Source organism: Apteryx rowi, unplaced genomic scaffold (genome assembly GCF_003343035.1).
Source record: "Apteryx rowi isolate R43461 unplaced genomic scaffold, aptRow1 scaffold_232, whole genome shotgun sequence".
NCBI lineage: Eukaryota > Metazoa > Chordata > Aves > Apterygiformes > Apterygidae > Apteryx > Apteryx rowi.
Window position 1 is genome coordinate 107,045 of NW_020448664.1, and position 19,563 is coordinate 126,607.

Genomic DNA, 19,563 nt, shown 5'->3' on the forward strand with positions numbered 1-19,563 from the left:
AGCCCCGGCGCCCGGCAGGGCGTCCCCCACGATGGCCCGGCCACGCTCCGGCATGCCCCCGGGCAGGGCGCAGCATCTCCCCGCGATGCCTCGGCCATCCCCCCGCGGGGCCCCGGGCATCCTCCGGGATGCCCCCGGGCAGGGCGCAGCATCCCTCCCGCGGCGCCCCCGGCGTCTCCTCGAGATGCCCCCGGCAAGCCGGGCTGGAGGCAGGGTACCAGCCAGCCTCCTCCCGAGACTCCCCCATCTGCCCCGGGACACCCGGGACTATTAGTGGGGGGCTGGGTGACCCTGGGCCGCCAGGATCGCCGGGGAGAGCGAGTCCTGCTGCTGCCCGCGCTGGCTGTGCCACCGGGGCCTCAGGGCTGCCCCCTGGGGCTGCCTCACTGCTCCCCGAGCTGCAGTGCAGGAGGGTGCCTGAGGGCAAAACAGACACCAGCAATGTGATTTCAGTTTGATGAACTGAGCAAACCCTCCCTTTAGCAGATCCAGAGATACCACGGCAAGCAGATAGGCAATGGCACTCTTTGCTGGCTCTTGAGTTTCCCTCAGGGAGCAGAGCCAGAAAAGATGGATCTTCAGAGAGCTCAGTTCCTGAAGTGGAGCCACAAGCCTGCAGGGAGATCTCCTTGCCCATGGCTCTCAATAACAGGCTTGCAGGTGGGCCTGGCTGCAGCAGCCCATCCAACTGCTGTGTAATTAAAGAGCTTCAGGAAGATTATATGGCTTCACATAAATAGGATTATGGATCCCTGTTCTCTCTGATCCTTATTCCAACCAACACTCAAGAAAACCACTTATAATAATCCTGTTGAAGAAACTCTGATGTTTTATTAATCTGTCCCTGCCTTCTTGGCTCCACAGAGAATGGACAAGAGTCCCAAATCCCAGCAGTGGCTTTCTTGATCACAAGCATATGGATATATATATATATATAAAGACAACAGTGCATCTCGCCTGGGAGAAACATAGCTGGAAGTTGCCAACAGTGAGGGTCACCATGGGGAAATGCAGTTCTGAGGCTGGCTGGGGCCTGTGTCTGAACCAGTCACTGGGTTTCCACGGCATGGCCATCACAGGCTCTTGCCATATTCCACACAGACCTTAGGACTAACACCACTACCCTAGGCACTCCTTGGCTGCTCATCACACTAACCTCCACACGCTACCTTCCCCACACAAAAGCCTTTATACTGGTACACACAAAGGGCTCTTTCAGTTACATTTACTTTTACCTTATGTTTCTGTCAAGTGTAAAGAGCCTTCAGGTAAAACGGCCAGAGACATAAATTCAGCCAGGATGGAACCATGCTGCTGTTTTCACGAAGTCAGTTAATTTCTTACTTATATGAGGGAGGAATGGTACTTGGAAATTGTCTTCTAAAGAGAAGACACTTGCCATTTGCACAAAGCAGTACTAGGATCCAAGTGCATTAAGATGCTGGGAATGAAACAAAATGTGTCTTCTCTGTGAATAGGATCACCTTGGGCCCCGCTCTCCCATCACTTTCATGGAGTATCATGAGCAACTCACACTTTTGGAATGGCATAGCCATTGCATCCTGATCCCTCATGGTCAGGTGTACCGCAATAACTGTCCAATCACTGCCATTAAACAGAGAAAATAATGCTGTTTTCACAGGACTGTTCCTCTTTCCTTAATGGTAAAGAAATAGCTTTGTCAATGAGGGAGCCAGTGGATGTAAAGCTGGAAACGTAGAAACCTTTACCACTGTAAGATGGGGAGAAGAAATATATCCAGACCCTTCAGAAAGAAATGAATCTCTATCTCTGAGCAAGGGGACAGACATATTTCTTTTAACTTAACAGTTAGAGGAATTCTCAGTTCTGGTGGAGTAGAAGGACCAAGGCCTGCAAAAGTAATGGTGTTCCAGATGAGAGTCAAGGTGCTACAACACCTTGTTGTAGAGCTACAACAGGGGAAGCTTCCATCACCTGTCACTAACCAAACACGGATATCACTTCCGTAACTGCTAAGATTTACCAATGAAATTAAGAGTTTCTGGTTCAGGGCCTCACCCAAGTTAACACAAGGAAGCATGTGAAGGTAAGGCACACACTGTATTTTTCCTCAGTGCAGGCAGAGAGGAATCTGAGACACTGTGAATTACAGCAACTGTTTGCACTGAATGGGTGGCAGTGTCATCAGAAAAAGTCAAGCAAAGTAAACCTGACTTGTTTGTCTGCACTGTAAAGGGAAAATGCTTTGGCACAGTCAAACTGGAATTCTGTGAAGTCTGCCTTGAAGATTCAAACATCTCAAAAATATGAAATTGTCTATTCTGACACCCTGTTTGTATTTAATACATTTAGTACTGAACATAAATGCCTCAGACTCAAAGTCCCTTGTCTACTGCTGCTGTTGCTATTATCTCTGTAGGCAAGGAATGATTGCAACAAATCTTCCTTTTCAAATCTGTGCTGCAAAGCTACTCTATCCCATTCTGAAGAACTATGAAAGGAAACCCCATCCCCAGCATTTTTATGAAGCTTTGCAAGGGACAAGTAATATTCTTCCCATGTTAGACATGAGTGCAGTCCACTAAAGGCAATGCAAGTGTTACCTCTGTGTTCAGTGAGAGTCACTGCTGACCCTCTGGAACCAAAAAGCAGAGTTATTTCTGCAGACTAGCAGTTAGTAGGGACTGGCCACTAAGGCTTTCTGGAGTCCATGCAGGCTCCATATTTTGGCCTATCAGCAGCTCTTTCTGGCTGTCCTGCCTTTATTTCTCTCCAGTTCTTCTCTGGAAAGTGCTGATGGGGTGAGGAGAGGTGATCAGAATTCAGAAGGATCTGGACGTGCTGGTGCACCTCACCAGGGTGCACACATCGAGGGTGAGGAAGGACAGGCTGAGTAGCAGTTCTGCAGAAGAGACCCGGGAACTATAGGGCTTGCAACACTTGAACAAGAGTTAACAGTGTCACACAGCTGTGAAAAAGGCAAGTGCCATGCTGTGATATAAATGCAGGAACCCTCCTACAAACCTTTAAGACATGTAAAGGTTCCCCTTCTGCCCTGCAGAGTAGTGTTGCAGAATATGGTGTTAACCAGAATACCATATCCGTCTGGGCTTCCACACCTCAGGAAAGGTGGGACTAACTGGGCAGTGTCCAGAGAAGGGCACTGAGAACAACTGGAGGTCTAGAAAAAGGGGACGCAAAAAGAGACTGAGAGAATTGATCTTCTTTTGTCTAAAGAGAAGACTCTCATGCCAGCAGTCTTTAGGCATTCAAACAATTGTGGGAAAGAGAAAGGCAATAATTTCGCTCCATTGCCACAGTGGAGGGAACAAGCAGTAACAGACTCGCACCTTAGTAAGAAAACTTCAGAACAAATCATAGAAAAAAACTACCTAATGGCAAAAATAGTGACTAGGTGCCTGGGAGGTGGCAATGTCTCTATCATTGGAGCTTTTTTAAAAGCAAGTTCTGCAGACATCTCTTGGGACACAGATATTGCTGATCAGCATCCAATCTTGGGGCAAGGGCTAAATCACATGATGGCTCAAATTGCTTTTCAGTCCTATTTCCTCTGATTTTATATTTAGATTTATTTGCAATCTGATCACAGAAAGATTCTGGAATAGCAACCAAGTATGTTTAGAACAAGCACCAAACTGACCACAGATAAGCCCTTCTGGCTTTGCAACATTTGATACTGCAAATGCACATATATGACCAAGATCATTGCTGATAATGGAATAATCAACCGAATTTTCATAACAAAAGGATCCTACTCTTCTGTGCTCCATTCTGCCTTGTCTTGCTGCCACTGCATTCCTTTATACCTGTGGAGAGAGAGAGAGTGAGAAATGCAAGTCCATCATCATATCACTTTGCACTCACTTTGCCTTCACCCTGCACTGTGGCAGGCAATGCACACAAGGCAAGGGAACTAGACTCTGAGCTTGAACATGTGTGCAGCAATCCAGTCCATTCTGCAGCCTGCAAAGCTGAAGTTTTTGTTTCCCTCCAGACCAAGCCAGGAGGTTTGACAAACTCATAGAGAATGAGTGTTTCTTGAGGAATGTGGGCGAATTGCATACATCAGTGATTTTTGGTTTGCTGCATACACACTGCTTTGTTACAGGAGGGATCATCTGGCTGACATTTGCCTTCATTTTCAGGCTAGAAAGCCAGTATGGGACTGATTCACATTGTTAGAACTGTTTGCTTTGGGGTTCAGGACATTCAGATTGGCTTTTGGGGACTGCCACCATGGCACAAAGTTTTTACTTCAAGTATGGCTATGGATATCATTTGGCCTGTTTATTTCTCCAGCTTTGGTGTTCATATGAATGGAACTGCTGGCTTCTACCACAAGCCATCTTCCTAGCCACTAAGGCTTTCTGGACCCCATGCCTTGCAGGCTCCATATTTTGACCTATCAGTAGCTCTTTCTATCTGTCCTGCCTTTATTTCTCTCCAGTTCTTCTCTGTATTTGATTACCTCTGGGTATTGCTTGGTAGTGGGTTTGCTCACTGATCTGTGCACCACAGATTGAGCAAGCAGCTGCTGTGCTCTAGGTCCCTTCTGCTCCTCAAGTCCCACCGAAAACAAGGTGAGGATGGAAACAGGACTTTCAGTGTAGTTCAAAGAAGAGGTACTGTAGTCGCCAGGCTCTTAGAGAGTTAGACCCATCACACGAGTAGTTACAGATCCAACATTCAGGCTGCAATTTCTTAATTTGGTTTTTGTGGGAATGATTTAAAAGCTGTGAAAAAGTCAAGACAGGAGACGAGGAATCTACTGAAACATCTTCTAACAGAAGGTCACTTTCGAGGAGGGATTCTGCAGATGCTAGAGTCTTTCTCTGCCCTCTATCCCACAGCCCCGCCTCATCCAGGAAATTGCCTAAGTTTTGATCTTCTTCCAGCGGCTGGTTTAAACTCTCTCACACACATATTTTTCCCTCCAGCCAGATTCAGCTGCTTTCTATTTCCTGCTTCCTTGTCTGTGCTGTCTCCCAGCCAGGTACCCAGCACACCTGCTAGCACCACCAGTGAGCATGAGAGGGACAGGGGGGTGAGCCAGCAAGGAAATCACACATATCTTAGCTCTCTGCTAAAACTGGAGAAAGGAGGGAGACCTGTGAAATGAGATTGTTCATGACTCTGCTGCAGCAGCTCAAAGAGGGAACAAGTTGTTTCGTGTGTATTGCTTTGCGTGCAGCTACACAGAACTGGTGCTGCATCAAATTGAATTTCTGCCTGTGAGCAGACACGTTTTGTTAGGAACTACTGAGTCCACATAGGTGCAAGACATGCTGGATTATTCAAGTGAGGTGGAGACACACATGTGTGCATGTTAGGAAAATGTATATTACGACTTGTACTTTTTTTCCCTTCTTGCCTGGGAAGTGCAGGGGAAAGTGAAAAGGGTATTAATTGCATGCTTGCATATGGCAGGGATCCATGAATGCTGTGGTTTCAGTAAGCACCCTAATGCTATGTGGGGAATGAAAGGGAAGCCACAGAGCTCAGTGCTGCAATTATTATTCTTTCTGGGGTGAACTTAGGGCCCTTGGATAGATCTAAATCAGCTTTCCAAACATGGGGTGAGTGACAGGCAGGGAAATAGGGAATTAAAGACTTAGGGGGAAAAAAACCATTAATACGAGGCATTAGACCCCAGGAACGTTCTTATATGGCAACCCTTCACCCTCTTGTGAATGCAACTGAGCTGCCTGTGGCAGGATGAGGTATGCTGGAACCTGAAGTCCCAAAATAGTTAATGGGGGAAGACCAAAGGATGAGAACTGAAAACTGGCCACTTTGAGGGTAACTGATAAAGGCGAAAAATCATATTGTACCTCTTTCACTTCATGGTCGACTAAGAACATTTCTTTGCCTTATACATAATCTGCCTTGTCTAGTCTTTACCTCAAAAAAAGCAGAGACATTCCCCCTTTTTTTGCTGGCAGTCTCCCTGGAGAATGAGGCAACTTTCAGGGTGACTAACTGAATGAAGAGAAACTGTAGTATGAGGGCATCTCTTTCCAGCATTTCGTTAGCATCTGAAATTACTGATTATTAATAAAAGACACAGAGCTTAAAGAGCTCTAAATCAATCCCCTTCAGGAAACTCAGGTCAGCAAGAAGCTGCAGAACAGGCAAAGAGTGTCTAGGCCACAGCTTCCCAGAATCATGGACTAGTATCAAACTCCCAACTTTTATTCACTCTGATCAGGCTTCTAGCCCACATGGTTGCAAGGGCAGCTTGCAAAAGGCACCCAGGCATGGGCTCTCGTGGGCCTGTGGGCAATGTGAAACAGTCATTCTGAAGGGCCTGCATTGCCTCATTTCTTTTAACAGTTTCCTCCATCCAGAATCTTTTTTCCAGAAAGGGTGAGGGTGGATCCAGATGTGGTACAGCTGCACACCCTGTTTGACTGAATTTTACCCCAAGAAGATATCCTGTGTCAAGAAGCTGGAAGCAGATGGCTTCGGTGCAGGAGGGAGCTGAACACCCACTGGAACAGAGCTAGCCAAGTCCGGGCAAGGAGACTGCAAAAGCTCTGCTTAACATACTGCCTGTGCCATATGGAGTCAACAGTAAAACCCGAGTTACCCCCAAAACAGTGAAGGGGCAATCCTTGCTGACTTGTGCCATTCAGCCCCCAGAGCAGAGAAGTTGGACACTCACATCTTGCCCACGTGGTACAGGATTGCCCCGTTCAGAGCCAAGCAGATCTGGCCCATGCAGGTTTGTCTGTGTGGGGGAGGAAGGGCAGCTTTCCCTACCCTGCAAAGGGTTAAAAGCAAGGTTTGGATCCACAAGCAGTACTGCAGAGGAGAAAAGTACAACCCAGCAATTCAGGCATGTCTCACCCCAGTTCAAATGACATTGTTTCAGTTCTGGCTGCCTCGCCCCTCCGTGGGTAATTACAGACTTTCACTAGGGGGGAAAGAGACAGGCGGAGGAAACCTTCATTAGAGACTCATCTCCCAGAGCAAAAGAAACCCCAGTGTAATGTCTGGGGCACGTTGCCAGGATCATCCACCAAGGCAAAAAGCTTACATTTAGCACAAAAATAAAAGGGGGAGAAGTGTTAAGAGATTTGAGAAGATCAGAAGCCCACCACGTTGGCTGCTGTACAGCACTGGATGTGGGGAGCTTTTAGGAGGAATTGGCAATATGCCCTGTTTTTAAGCAGTGTGGTTTGCATCTTACATTCTTCCTTCCTTCCTCCTTCGCCGCATGCTTATATCCCCTGATGTCTGTGTGTGTCCCTTTGTCACCCCGGCAAATGCCAGCAGGCAGGAAGGGAAAGTTTCCCTAGGCATCCAGCCTGACTTTCCTCATAGGAGGACTAGCCTCCTTTCCTCTCATCGATCTGTAGGTGTAGGTGTCCTTGGCTGAACCCCTTCCCTTTTGCACCTCTAGCCTACAATTAAGACATACACTAAGGTATGGGCTTCTTGTACCCAAAGCAGGGGGCTCCTTCTCAGCATATTGTTTGTCTTTCCTGTATCATCAGGACCCAAAGTTTCAGCTCTGTTATATGTAAAAAGGATGAAGGAGATTTTTTCTTCTAAGTAGGTCATTCCTCTGTTACAGAACAAGACCACTTCCCCATTGCCATGGTGTAACTCTCCAAGGTAGGGTTGATGTTTATCTGCTGATAGGTGGCTGGCACCTTCTATAGCAAATATGGTCTCATTCCCACTGCTTTCTTCCTCATCCCAGGACTTGTAGTTTATGTCAGCAAATGACATAGATCCAAGCATAAGTTACTGTTCTTACCCCTGGGCATTCGCACATGTGAGACTTGTAACTGCTCCTTATGGCACAGTTACATTAGTGTTTATGGGAGAGCTCATTTCAGTAATAGTTTATCCGCAGAGCCCATTTTCTGTTGCTGGTGATAACACCATGTTCTTGCAGGATCTGGCATTTGATGCTGTATTAGAAAGATCCTTTAAACCAAGAGGCCTTGTCGCCACACAGCTAAAGGCAGGGATGAGGGAGAAAGAGGAGAGGAAAAGCATTCAATCAGATTGCTATTAAGATGTGTCTGGGGTACTGCCTGAATTTTAATTGTTCTTTCCTACTCAGTGAGTGAGCACAGGAAAAGATTTACCTTCTGGCCTTTCCATTTGGGCATGTTGACATTTCCAGGCGGCACTTTCCTCTGATGGAGAGGTTTGACGTCAGGTGGGCTGATTAAAGCCTGCAGTGCTTCTGACTCATTTGGCTACAGCCTGCACAAGGGGATTTGTAACGTGTCTCTTCTCTTTCTATCACTCATTATGGCTGTCTTCAAATAAATAAAGCTAAGCTCAATTCACAACTTCAGGGAAGATGCAGTTCCGCTCAGGCTCGAATAGGCATCACCATGGCAACAGATGCTGTCAGGCACATGCAAAAATGTCATTCTGAGCAACAAACTCCCCTGCCTGGCCCTCCCTGCCTGAGCCAGCCAGCTCCTGCTGCACGCTCACCCTGAGCCATGCAGGGCTGGGGCTGGCTGCAGGGAGGCAGCAACAAGCTGGCACTGCACATGCAGGCTGGACATGCAGCCATGCTTGGGAGCTGATCGCTGATGTACGCAGCCTGGCCCCGCCTTGCTGCTCTCCCAGCCTCAGAAGAGCTCACCTGAGCTGGCCAGCCACCCTCTTGCTTAGCAAGAGCCACTTTGGGTGAAGTCCTGGTAACCGGGGTTTGCAGAGCTCCCTGCTGGACCGGCATTTCCAGGCAGAAAGCCATAGTGTGGCTTTTTCAACATGCAAAAAGGAACAGTGTTGGGAGGGACTTTCTGGGTCAATGAGTTTCTGACAGCTGCAGCCAAGTATGCATCACAATCCTTTTCATGCACTGATCAGGCTCCAAAATAAAGAGATAAAAATTATCAGCTACCTTCCAGAAGCCCCGCTGAGGAAGGCCTTCACCCCTGCTAGATAGAGGCCTATCAAGGAAGCAGAGACGTGTTTTCTCAGGCTCACTGAGGGGGGTAGGTAAGGCAAGGCAAGGCAAGGCAAGGCAGCGGGGTTTCTGGCTCCTCTGTCCTGGAGTGCCCATGCCCACAGCTTGCTGAGCACAGCCCCTTCAGTGCTGCGTGTGCTGCACAGCTCTTGGCTCATCAAGAGCTCAAGTATGACAGCAGCCCAAATGTGAAGAAGCACAAGGCATGCCTGAAGATAGCAGTGCTAAGGAAAAGGCTCTTCCAAGTGCTCAAGAACTCGCTGCCCACAGCGCTGCGCCTGTGCATCTATAACATCAGCCAATTCGCAAGAGAAATGAGAGGTTCTGGTTTGTGTGGCAAACGGGGCTAATGGTGTTGCCAGATCTTTCTTTCATCAGGGGTCTCATGACATTTAATGTATTTCTTAAAGCTCCACCTCCTGGAGTCCTGGGAACGTGGAAGCTTCTCAACTTCCTTCCTCTTTTTTTAGGAAGGGTTCTGATGGTTGCAGAGAACAACTGAAAATGCAAACACCCCAGCTGTGATGCAGGCAGGCAAATATAGGAAGCCACCACTTATTGCTTTTTAATCCTATTTTAGACAACCCCACTGACTGAGTCCTGAATCGCAGTTTTCATCTGGAACATGGGAGAACAAAGTACACGCAGGGAGGCACTTGAGTGCTCTCCCTCTGCCCTTAGTGGAGGCACAGTTACTACAGCAAATGGCTCTCCCAGCTCTGAAAGGCTGCTCTGCCCAGAGAGTGCAAGGCTGATCCCCAGTCCTGCTGGGAGACAGCCAGATGGGAGCGTGAGTGGGGCCCATCCAGGGCCTGGCCTCCAAGGGAACTGCCTTGCCAAGCTGTAGGTGCCTCATTCCCAGGTGAAGAGGGAGGCAGCTCTTGACCCTGCCAAGCTAAGGATGGAGGAGGACATTGGAGGGCATTAGTTTGCTGTGGCTGGGTCCCACTGAGGCTAGAACGACCTCTCCGAAAGTGAGAACAGAGATGGGAACAGCCTCTCACCATGGAAAGCAGCTTAACTCATTCTTATAAAGGGGCCGTGGCAGGCTGGGTGAGGCAGCATTTAGGTTTCTATCTAGTGGAGTCATTTTAGCTCTGGAGCAGCAGCAAGTAAAGGGGGAGCAACTGGGAATAAACCTGAAAAACAGAGGCATATACCCCATTGAACACTTTGGAAGATGCAGAAAATACCTTAAGCAAACAATCCAATCTTACAACATAAATCATTAGGACTATGGCATGTTTTCTAGGTTGATCCTCATTTTGTAGGTTTAATGCTTCCCCAGTTGGGGTCCTGAGTCTGTTTTCTACCACAGCTGATTTGAAATTAACCTTACCTCCCACAGTCACTGTTCCATGTCACATCGGGGAAGTTAGTAGCATGAGAAGAGTTTGAACATGTGAAATGTTTTTATGACTGCATAGATTGAGCCACATTTCCATGACAAATCACTGAAATCTGAGAAATCTAATTTACAACACAAATTCTTTTCTTTTGTGTGTCTTTCACAACTCAAATTCAAGTCAGAAACTCTCTGGGTTCTGCAGTAACTCTAAACTAGTAAAACTGTGGGTGTAAGAAAGATGAAAAACAATTGCACGAGGTCTCCAGGGCTGGTCCACAATGACTGCAAACCCTAAATTGCTCATCCCCTGAGCATGGTTTACAACTGCAATGGATCCTGGCTGAGCAATGTAACCAGCACTTAAATAAAGGGGAGGCAGCAAGACCTCCTGAATCAGTGGCATTTGCTCTGGGAAGGGCTGACCYAGAGATGGCCACAGCAAAAAGGTACTGGAACCCACTGTCTCCTCCTAGAAACAGAATTGAAGGTCACAAAGTAAAGACCCCTGCAACAAATGCTGACCTCTGATTAAAAATAAATCCCTTTCATGCACAGACCGTGTTTTATGAAGGGAGAATATTGAACTGCAGAGAAAACTTGGAGAGCTGATGGCTGGACATCTTGGAATGAAAAAACAAGTGGCATTAATTCAGGTACAGCTCTATACCCCTGGCCTTTGGCATCAATGTACAGACATGATTCCTCCTCCTATTTTTTTGACTTCTTTTACAGTAAAACAAGTCTGATTTTTTGTGGTGCTTTCATCTGGGAGCAGATGTGAGAGAAACTCAGTCTTAGGAACAACAGAGATGAAAGGCTGCTTTGGGTCCTATCCATGCTACCTCTGGAGCTAGGGAAATCTTGGTCCTCTGTGGACATTTGGTGCTTTGCCCCACTCTAATGATTAGCATCACTGTTTCTCAGTGATGTGGCTGCCACTGTCTCTCATCAGCGTGATACACAAAAAGCAGCACCGTTGTGTGGTCCTCCTACCCCCTTTATTGTACTCTCAGGATGAGTGGACAGCTGACACATTCAGGGACTTACAAGGCTTATTTCTTCATTTCTTCATTTAAAATGCATTAAAGGAAATACTTTTAAAATACATTATATTATTGGCCCCACATAACTTACTGCCATAAATTAGAACTGAAAAAGAATTGTGGTGAGGTTAGAGAAAAGGACCAGATATTTATATGGGTGAAAACATCCTCCATTATGCCATCTAGGAGAAGAGCGTGGCTGGCAACCCCCTGCGAATGCTTTGAAGAAGGCAGGATTTCAGAAAGTTCTGAAGCACAGGAGTAAAACACGGAGTGTGGTTAGAAAGCCTGGCCTTAGCCCCCTACACTGCAGAACAATCCGGCTAATCAGCTGGCTGGCAGTTAACAGAAGGGTTCCTCATGAGCAGGTTAATGTACAAATATGCATCACACCATATCTGTATTTCTGTGGAACACTGTTAAATTCCTGAGAAGTACCCAATGCCAGCCCCTGGCAGAGGCAGGGCTATCGACCGAGGGAGGCTGTGACCCAGTACAGCAGCTCTTATGATCCTGTCACATGCAGAAAATCTTACAATACCCTACACAAATATTAGTCATGGTGCCAGTGAGTAGTTTTGCCTAGTCTTTTGCTCTGTCTGATCAATCTCGTGGATGCTCTTCTGCCCTCACTGCAGGCAGCCATCATTTCCTCCTTGACCATATACCCACTGGATTATTTTTGTCTTGGATCACATAGTCCCAATGTTACAATTACATGCTGACCTCAAAGACTTATTTTTAAAATTACCCTTCTTTAGCAAACCCTCTGTCTAGTGGGTTGGGTGGTTTTTTTATTTTTTATTTTTATATCTAAATGGTTAAATAGTGGGTGTGGTTGAGGAGAGAGGAAAAGAAGAAAGAGGCAGCCAGAGCAAGCAGGAGGGGGAAGGGTTGTGAGGGTCACAAGTGTCCTCCTGGAGCTGGGAAAGTCAGTGTGCTCTAGAGAGGAGATGCTTGCCTTCATCTCTTCCCTCAGCAGCATCTACTTCTGTTCTCCTCGACGACAAATGCCATTTTACCTCAGAGACAATGGCAGTGCCTATTCCTCATAGGTACAGCTAGCGCCTTATTCTTCCCAGCCACTAGATGAACCCAGCCACTAGATAAACCCAGAGATTCAACAAACTGGTTCCCTTCAAACACAGCCTGAAAATTGGTACTTTCCTGTAAAGTGCTCACTGGTGTTGGACATTTCCTAAACAAGAGATACAGAAGAGCAAGCCAAAAGTGCTCAGGTCCTAAAGACAAACAGGTCCAGGGTAGGGATAGGCAGCCATGACTGCAGAGTTGTGTTTGCCATGAAAACCATATAGGATAGGTGTCATTTGTCCTTGTTACTTCTAAGCATGACAGTTCTACCAAATCCCCTCAACACTTCGCAGAACACATAGAAACTTCTTCAGAAGAGGGAAGAACATCTTGTTCAGGGATGGAGAACAGGAGGGAATGGAACAACAGTCTGTCCCAGCAAGGAAAAGAAGGGAAACAAGGCACATGCTGAGAGAAGAAAGTTCGAAAGTCCCAGCAACATATCACACCCAGGATGTTCACACAATTTTTTCAGCTTGCTGCACTCTATGGATTTTCCCTCCATACTCTAACTAGCTTTAAAGTCCAGCTGAAATGGCTTTAAGGCTCACTGGAGCCACCGTGAAAATAAGGCTCCAAATGATATGAAGAGCTTTACCAGCCTTCTGTCACTTGGCCACAGACTGCTCTTCCAGTCACCCTGGCCACCTTGTGCTCATGATTTTCTCCTTCAAGCATGTGTGTCACTTGCTGTTCTGCACACCTTGTCTTCCTGTAGCCTCTTCCACACACTGGCTATGTATCAGTCCTGGCAGGGTGAGCTTTGATCATGTCAAACCTCACCAACAAAAAGCCAAGGTCAGTGGCAGAGGAGACCTGCAAAGAAAGCCCCAAGCTGCAGATATTTAAGAAGGCTGCACCTGTCACTCTGCATGAGCCTGAACTCCTGCTCAGGTGGAAGAGAGACTGCCCTGTGCAGTGGGTGGCTCTGGGGGGACTGAATTGTATAAGACGGATCTGAACACCATCCAACTGGAAATGACCTTTCATGATTTTTGGTAATGTCAATGTCCCAGCCATTTGTGAAGTGACAGTCCTCTTCTCTTCATTCCTCCTACAGTTGCCCTTGTACACAGCATCTTTTCCCCCTCTCCACTTCCTAAACAGTTGTGTTGCAGTGTTGTCCCATGCTGTTACAGAGCTCGTCTCTCCCACATCTGCAGTGGCTGCATTTTATTGAGGGGGAATTGATTTTTGTTTTGTTTTTTTCTTTGTTAGTTTTGTGAAATGCTTTGGAAGCCTGTGAGACTGAAATGGATTTGACACGCACTTACATGGACTACGGGCTGGCTTTCACAGCCCAGGCTGGGGCAGATAGTAATTTCAGAGCCACAATTGAGTGATACTTACAAATGGTGGCAGAGGATATGATGATGATGAACAGGCCTGCAATGACTCACTGCTTCTCTCATCTGGATTTAAGAAGCCAAATTCACCTACCAGCATTTGCTGAGTAGTGTTTGTTTAACTGGGTATCAGTAAGCAAGACACCAGTCAACGGTATACATCTCTGAAGAAAAAATGCAAATTCCAAACTCCACTCTTGTAATGAGCTCTAGCAAATTTGCTCCCTTTTGCAGTCCTGGGGTCAATCAATTAGTCACTGCCTAGGGAAAAGCTTAATTAAGCTCAGATAACACAACAGAGATTCCACCCACCTTGCCCTGCCTCTACACAAATCCTCCTTTGCACATCTGGATAAAAGCTTCACTACAAAGCTTAGAGAGATGAATGGCAGCAACAGCTTCAAGCAGAGAGTCCCCGAGAGCACGTCTGAGCTCCCAAAAAGCATCGCAAACTCTTGCATCATGCAAAGGCAGGAGAAGCCAGAGCAGCTAGGAAGTGAGAAGATCCACTCTGGCAGCTGCTGCCATAGGGGATAGGGTGTCACTCAGAACAACAAAAGGTGTTTTTACTGGGGAAACGTGGTGCCATGATTTATTAACCTTATAGCAGAGGCAGTATTCCTCACCGTCTGCCTAACGCTGCTGTCATGCTGCTGCTCTTGCAAGCAGCATTGAGTCAGCCATTCAGAACTAGTCTGACAAATCTGGCTCCAGCTGCTCGGCTTTATTAATGACAGAAGCCCTCAAGGGGTGGGATCCAGAGGCATCACAGAGATTTTTTTTCCCCCTTTCCTTAGCACAAAAGACAGAAGTGGAATGTAGCTGAGGAATGTTTCGCCCTTGGAAGGGATGTAATAAATCTCCTTGGATGTGATATTTGGTTTATTTTGCGAGAGTCATTCAAAAGGAAAATGCAGATTGTGGGCCTTAGCAGTCAGCCTATGCTGGCAAAGGATCCCTGACAAAGAATGTTCATTGGCAGGGAATTTCCTGACTTTGCAAGTGAGCAAACGCCTCTTTTTCAGTTACTCTAAAAGCTGTCTTGTTATTATATAAAAGGTTGCTATAAAGCAGACAGCGATCAATTGTTCTCCAGATCCACTAGGAGAAGGACAAGTAATAATTGGTCTAATTTGCAGGAGAAAAGATTTGGGCTGCATTCAAGAAAGTGCTTTCTTCCTGGGAAGGTCTCCTGGGCCACAGGGGGCTGCTGGGGAAGCTGTGGCATGCTCATCATTAGAAGCATTTCACACACACGTCAGGCACTGTTCCTGGGTGACTACCTCAGAGCAGGGAGTGATGGATTTGATGACTTTCTGAAGTCCCTGCCAGCCCTGTGGTGATTATTACTGTATGATTATTATTTAATAGTGTGAGTGCCCCCGTTGGGATAGGCACTTAAAGAGGATTCTTCCTGTGCTGGAGGTCACTGGATCTACGACTAGGTTAGCAAGCAGGGATTGTGGAAGGAGATAACAGAAGGGAATGGAGCTACAGATGGACTTGATTTACTGCAGAAGCGTGGCAAAGAAAAACCCCAAAGGTGACTGTGAACCTACCAAAGAGCAAGATGAGGTTAGGCTCACTGACAGGGGTGGGCAGGGAAGGGGGGAGAGATTCCTTCTGGGGTCTCACCTTGGCTCTGCCAGGGGAGTGTCTCACCTCTGTCAGCAAACTGCTTGGGAGAGGTCACGACTGAGGCCAGGCAAGCCTAGAAGGGAAATGGCAATAAACCATCTGGGAACCCTAAACTAGGATTAAAGGGGACCTGGTCAAAGAGGAACAGACTGCATGGAGCCAACTTAAGCTGCCTGATGCAGTTTCACCACTAAGGGATTCACCTATGGCAGGAGGCTAGAGACAGACGGACTATCAGATACCCACCATTAGGAGTACACAAGCTATTCTAAAATGGTACAGACTTAGTTATTGCCAGTGGTGGTAAAAATCCAGCTAAAAAAATCCCAAAGCTCCTAAGCTAAGGCCCTTCTGCTTGCCTGTTTGGACATGACTGGGGTAACCTGAGCTGGCAGAGCTGCCATTAGAGCTGTGGGAAGCCTGGACAGAGGTGGAGGTGTGGTCCCATCCAGGTACTCAGCAACTCCTGCTGTGAATCCAAGAAATTGCCCAGGCTGCGCCCTACTAAAACCAGCTCTGTGGTGGGGTCACTGATGGAGACCAGAGCTCAGAGGGGCCAGCCACACAAGCAGTTGGCTTGTCTCTCTGTTCTCTAGAAACACAATTTTGCTCACCGCATCAGGTTCCTGGGGATTCCCCCTTCTCATGTACTTGTGAGAAGAGATGAAAAAATGATACCATAAACAAGGAGATGGCTGTTAAGATTTTAATTTCGTAGAACAGGAAGCCTGTGTTGCAGCACTCAGTGGAAGAGCTAAAGCCTGCTTGATAGATTTTAAGAGAGTCCCTTGGGTTGTTGCTGCCATTGTCACTTGCTGCAGGGAACATGTTTTGTTTCTGTGTTTCCTTTTTTGTCAGGGAACACAAGTATCTTCTGTTCTGCTCCTTGTGTTTTGTTTTCACATGGAGAGGAGGTGCCTGTGTAAAGCAAGTGATCTTATCAAGAAGTTAGCAGTCTTGAGTTTTCACCAGAACTGGACTAAGCACTGTTACTGTTATCATTGTTATTGATTATACATTTATAGAGAGCTGCAAATTTACACAGTGCTTTATAAACACAAAGTTTCCTGGACTGCACCTACTGACAGGAGAATTGGGAAGCTTTTTTTCTTTTTTTAACAACTACATGATATTTCTGTTATTTTTTCCACTACAGCAGTGGGCTCAAGATCAGAGGAGCTGCTGCTCTTTTCTGTGGCCACTCACATCAGGACGTTGTGAGAGCAAGGCAGATGTAACATCTTACCAGACAGAAAGACAATTTTATACCACTTTATCCCACTGACCTAATCCAAAATTTAGGACAGACAAGTCCAAAATGTGGTGGGTAACACTGAGCAAGGCACAAGCTCTTGGGTTCCGTTTCTGGCTGTGCCACTTCATATTACATCCAAGTTCTCCAAAGATAAAACATTTTCCTCCTACAAGAGTGGGGCTGTGAGTCTAAGACCATGATGCAACATGGGAAATGTAGTCTGGACCAAGATATCTCTGAGTCTGAAAGCCCAGTAAAGTAAGATATGCAAGTGGCAATTCCCTTGGGGCACATCACCAATGTCAGTACAAGTATATTGGCTCTTCGGACAAAATATTTGCTCATCACCTTAAAAGTGAAAATCTTTTGACCAAAATCTTTGTGGGTGTTTTAAGAGTGTTTTCAGGTTTCTAAAGGGACCCCTAAGAGCAAGATTAATGCCCACAGTGACACTTCACTGTACATCCAAAAGTATCATTTTGTACAACACTTGGTGACAGAGAGATTCAAAAGAAGGAAAGGGAACAGCAAACAATACCAGGGGGACAGGAAGGTTGGAAGATGCAAGGAAATAGTGGAAATCACGTGGCCTTGGAGAAAGGGAGAGGAGCACAAACCTAACCTAAATAATCTGATTAATTAAAGAGGCAGGTTGAACAGTTCCTGGGTGAAAGCACTGGGTTAGGCCTCAGGAGGTCCTAGTCACCAGGTCTTAGTGCTCAATGGGGACTGCAGAGAACAGGGAGGTTAAAGCTAGTGTTTGGAAGCACTCAAGCAAAGTGAGAACAAATACCTGAAGGTGATCGCTGAAAAAATAAGCTCTAAATGCAGAAATGTCATGTGCCAAGGCTGTGCTATGGCAGAAATTCTGACAGGAAACCCTGTAAGATGTGCTCCTCCCAGATCTGGGAGTACCCTCCAGGAGTTTTGATTCTCCACTGGAAATTCTGTTTTTAGCTCCTCACAAAGAGTTAAACTTCTGCTACTCTTCACCCACTGCTCTTGAGCTAGAGATCTGGCTGTGAATCGARGCGTACTGCTCACGCAGTTTACATTGGCAGACTATGAACATCCTACTGCTGGATAAAGGGTGTGGCTGAGTGTGCCCAGGCCCTTTCTGCATTGCTCCTTGATACCCTCTAGAGGCTGGCATGGAAGAATAGCCCAGCCTTGGAAAATATTACCATCTCACAGTGAACACTGGTTCTGAGGTGTATCCAAAGGAGGCCAGGCTGCATACAGGGAAAACCAGGAACCTTAATGAAGAGCTGGGTGAAACTCCTGAGGCTCTACGCATGAAATGCAGCAGAGAAGCTGGTTTTGGAGAAGTTCACCTGAGAATTATCCCTTGCACCTCAGCCCCGAGAGTCTGCTTTCAGCGTGGTACCTGCCTATATGCCATAAATAGAACAGAATCTCCCAGTTTGTATTTTTGGAGGACTAAGCACATGTGGGTGTAGCATACTTGGTTGTCTGTCTCTTCCACCAGGTTACCCCAAAGTACCTGACAAGGTATTAATAACTTCAGACTCCAAGGCCGCACAGTGTTATTTTCCCACTGAGCACTATTTCTATTGAGGAGGACCCTGGGAGTAGGATCCAACCCCTTGGCCACACTTCAGGCACACCCAAGCAACAGCTCTGCAATGCCATCTGTTCAGAGGTTCTGTATCTTACAGAATCTCTCACTGTAGGGACCAAAGGCATTCTGTCCAGGTATACGCCATGATCATACAGGGAATTACATATTTTTCTAAGGAAGAGTTTTTCCTCCATATGCTACTGTAGATCTTAGCAAAATAGTCATTACAGCTAAGCCAGGGTGGTTTCGTGTGCACAGTGTTCTTGCAGAGTCCTTGCCAGCACTCTCCACATAACATCTCAACTTCATTTTAACCCACCATTGCTCCATTTGTACATCCCAGTGCATTTGCCAGGCACATATAATGTGATTCAATTTGATCTCTGAGTTTTTTTACATGGGCCAGCAGGTATCAGAGTCTGAGCATAAGAGTTATTTTCAGTGTGTCTGTGACATCCAATTCCACCCACCAGGTTTGCAGAGATATACAAATCATGGAGGTGTCTAAAATAACAGGCCCTGAGGAAACATCTGTCACCTCCAGAAGCTTGTGAAGGAGGTAGGAGGATGAAGCATTCCACTCAGCAACTTACTGAATTTTCTTTTAGCTCTGAGAAAGCAGAGAACAGGAAGAGTCTTTCTGACACAGCCCAGATGCCTTGGCAGTTAGATTTTCACATTGCCTTCGCAATTTATTTGACCTCTGCAAGTAACACAGGTGACACATAGATGCTCAGCGATTCAGATGACGTTTATGCTACCTCACCTTTATCTTCAAAAGGAATGGATTGCTTCTCTTCCTTTCTGTTTCTGGATTTTTTCTTGAAAATTGGCTGGTTGGTCAGACCTTTGCACCCAATCTCTTAATCAAAGGAACACGGAACTTGCCATGCTGGAACCGACCGATGGTTGTTCTAGCCCTGAAACCTGCCTCCTCCTGCGCTGGTGAAACATCTGGGCCAGCGCTTGCATGTCAAGCAGCTATTGGTCTTTTACAGAGGAAACTGGGAAGACAGTTGAGAAGTTATGTTTTTACTCTCTCTCTCTCCTCCCTTTTGAAGTGGGTCTGATTTTCTCCGCTGGACCCCAGTTCTACTCACTTTCTGCTGCTATTCATACTGGAGAAAACAGCAACGGAGCAGCACAGGAGAAAAAAGAAACCAGCAAACCGCACTGCTTGGAGCGCTGCGTACAGGGTGGGAGATGGTGCTTCGCAAGGCACCTCGGTTTCGGAACGGCAACGGCAAAGCAGCGCCGCGGACGCGGACGGTGCTGCTCTCCCCATGCCGACAGCGGCAGCCACGGCAGGGGA

The 19,563-nt window shown here is 46.8% G+C and overlaps 2 long non-coding RNA genes across 2 annotated transcripts in view; both read right to left on the reverse strand.

Annotated features, from left to right (window-relative positions):
• Positions 1-833: 833 nt before the first annotated feature.
• LOC112966104 overlaps positions 834-19,563 on the reverse strand; it is a 20,845-nt gene continuing 2,115 nt past the window's right edge. The window contains exon 3 of the long non-coding RNA XR_003253515.1: positions 834-3,809. This is a non-coding gene — a long non-coding RNA (uncharacterized LOC112966104). The remainder of the gene's footprint in view (positions 3,810-19,563) is intronic.
• On the reverse strand, positions 16,107-19,557 carry LOC112966103. The gene is made up of 2 exons (XR_003253514.1): positions 19,352-19,557; positions 16,107-19,255 (listed from the first exon to the last, which is right to left on the reverse strand). It is a non-coding gene; the product is annotated as an uncharacterized LOC112966103 (long non-coding RNA).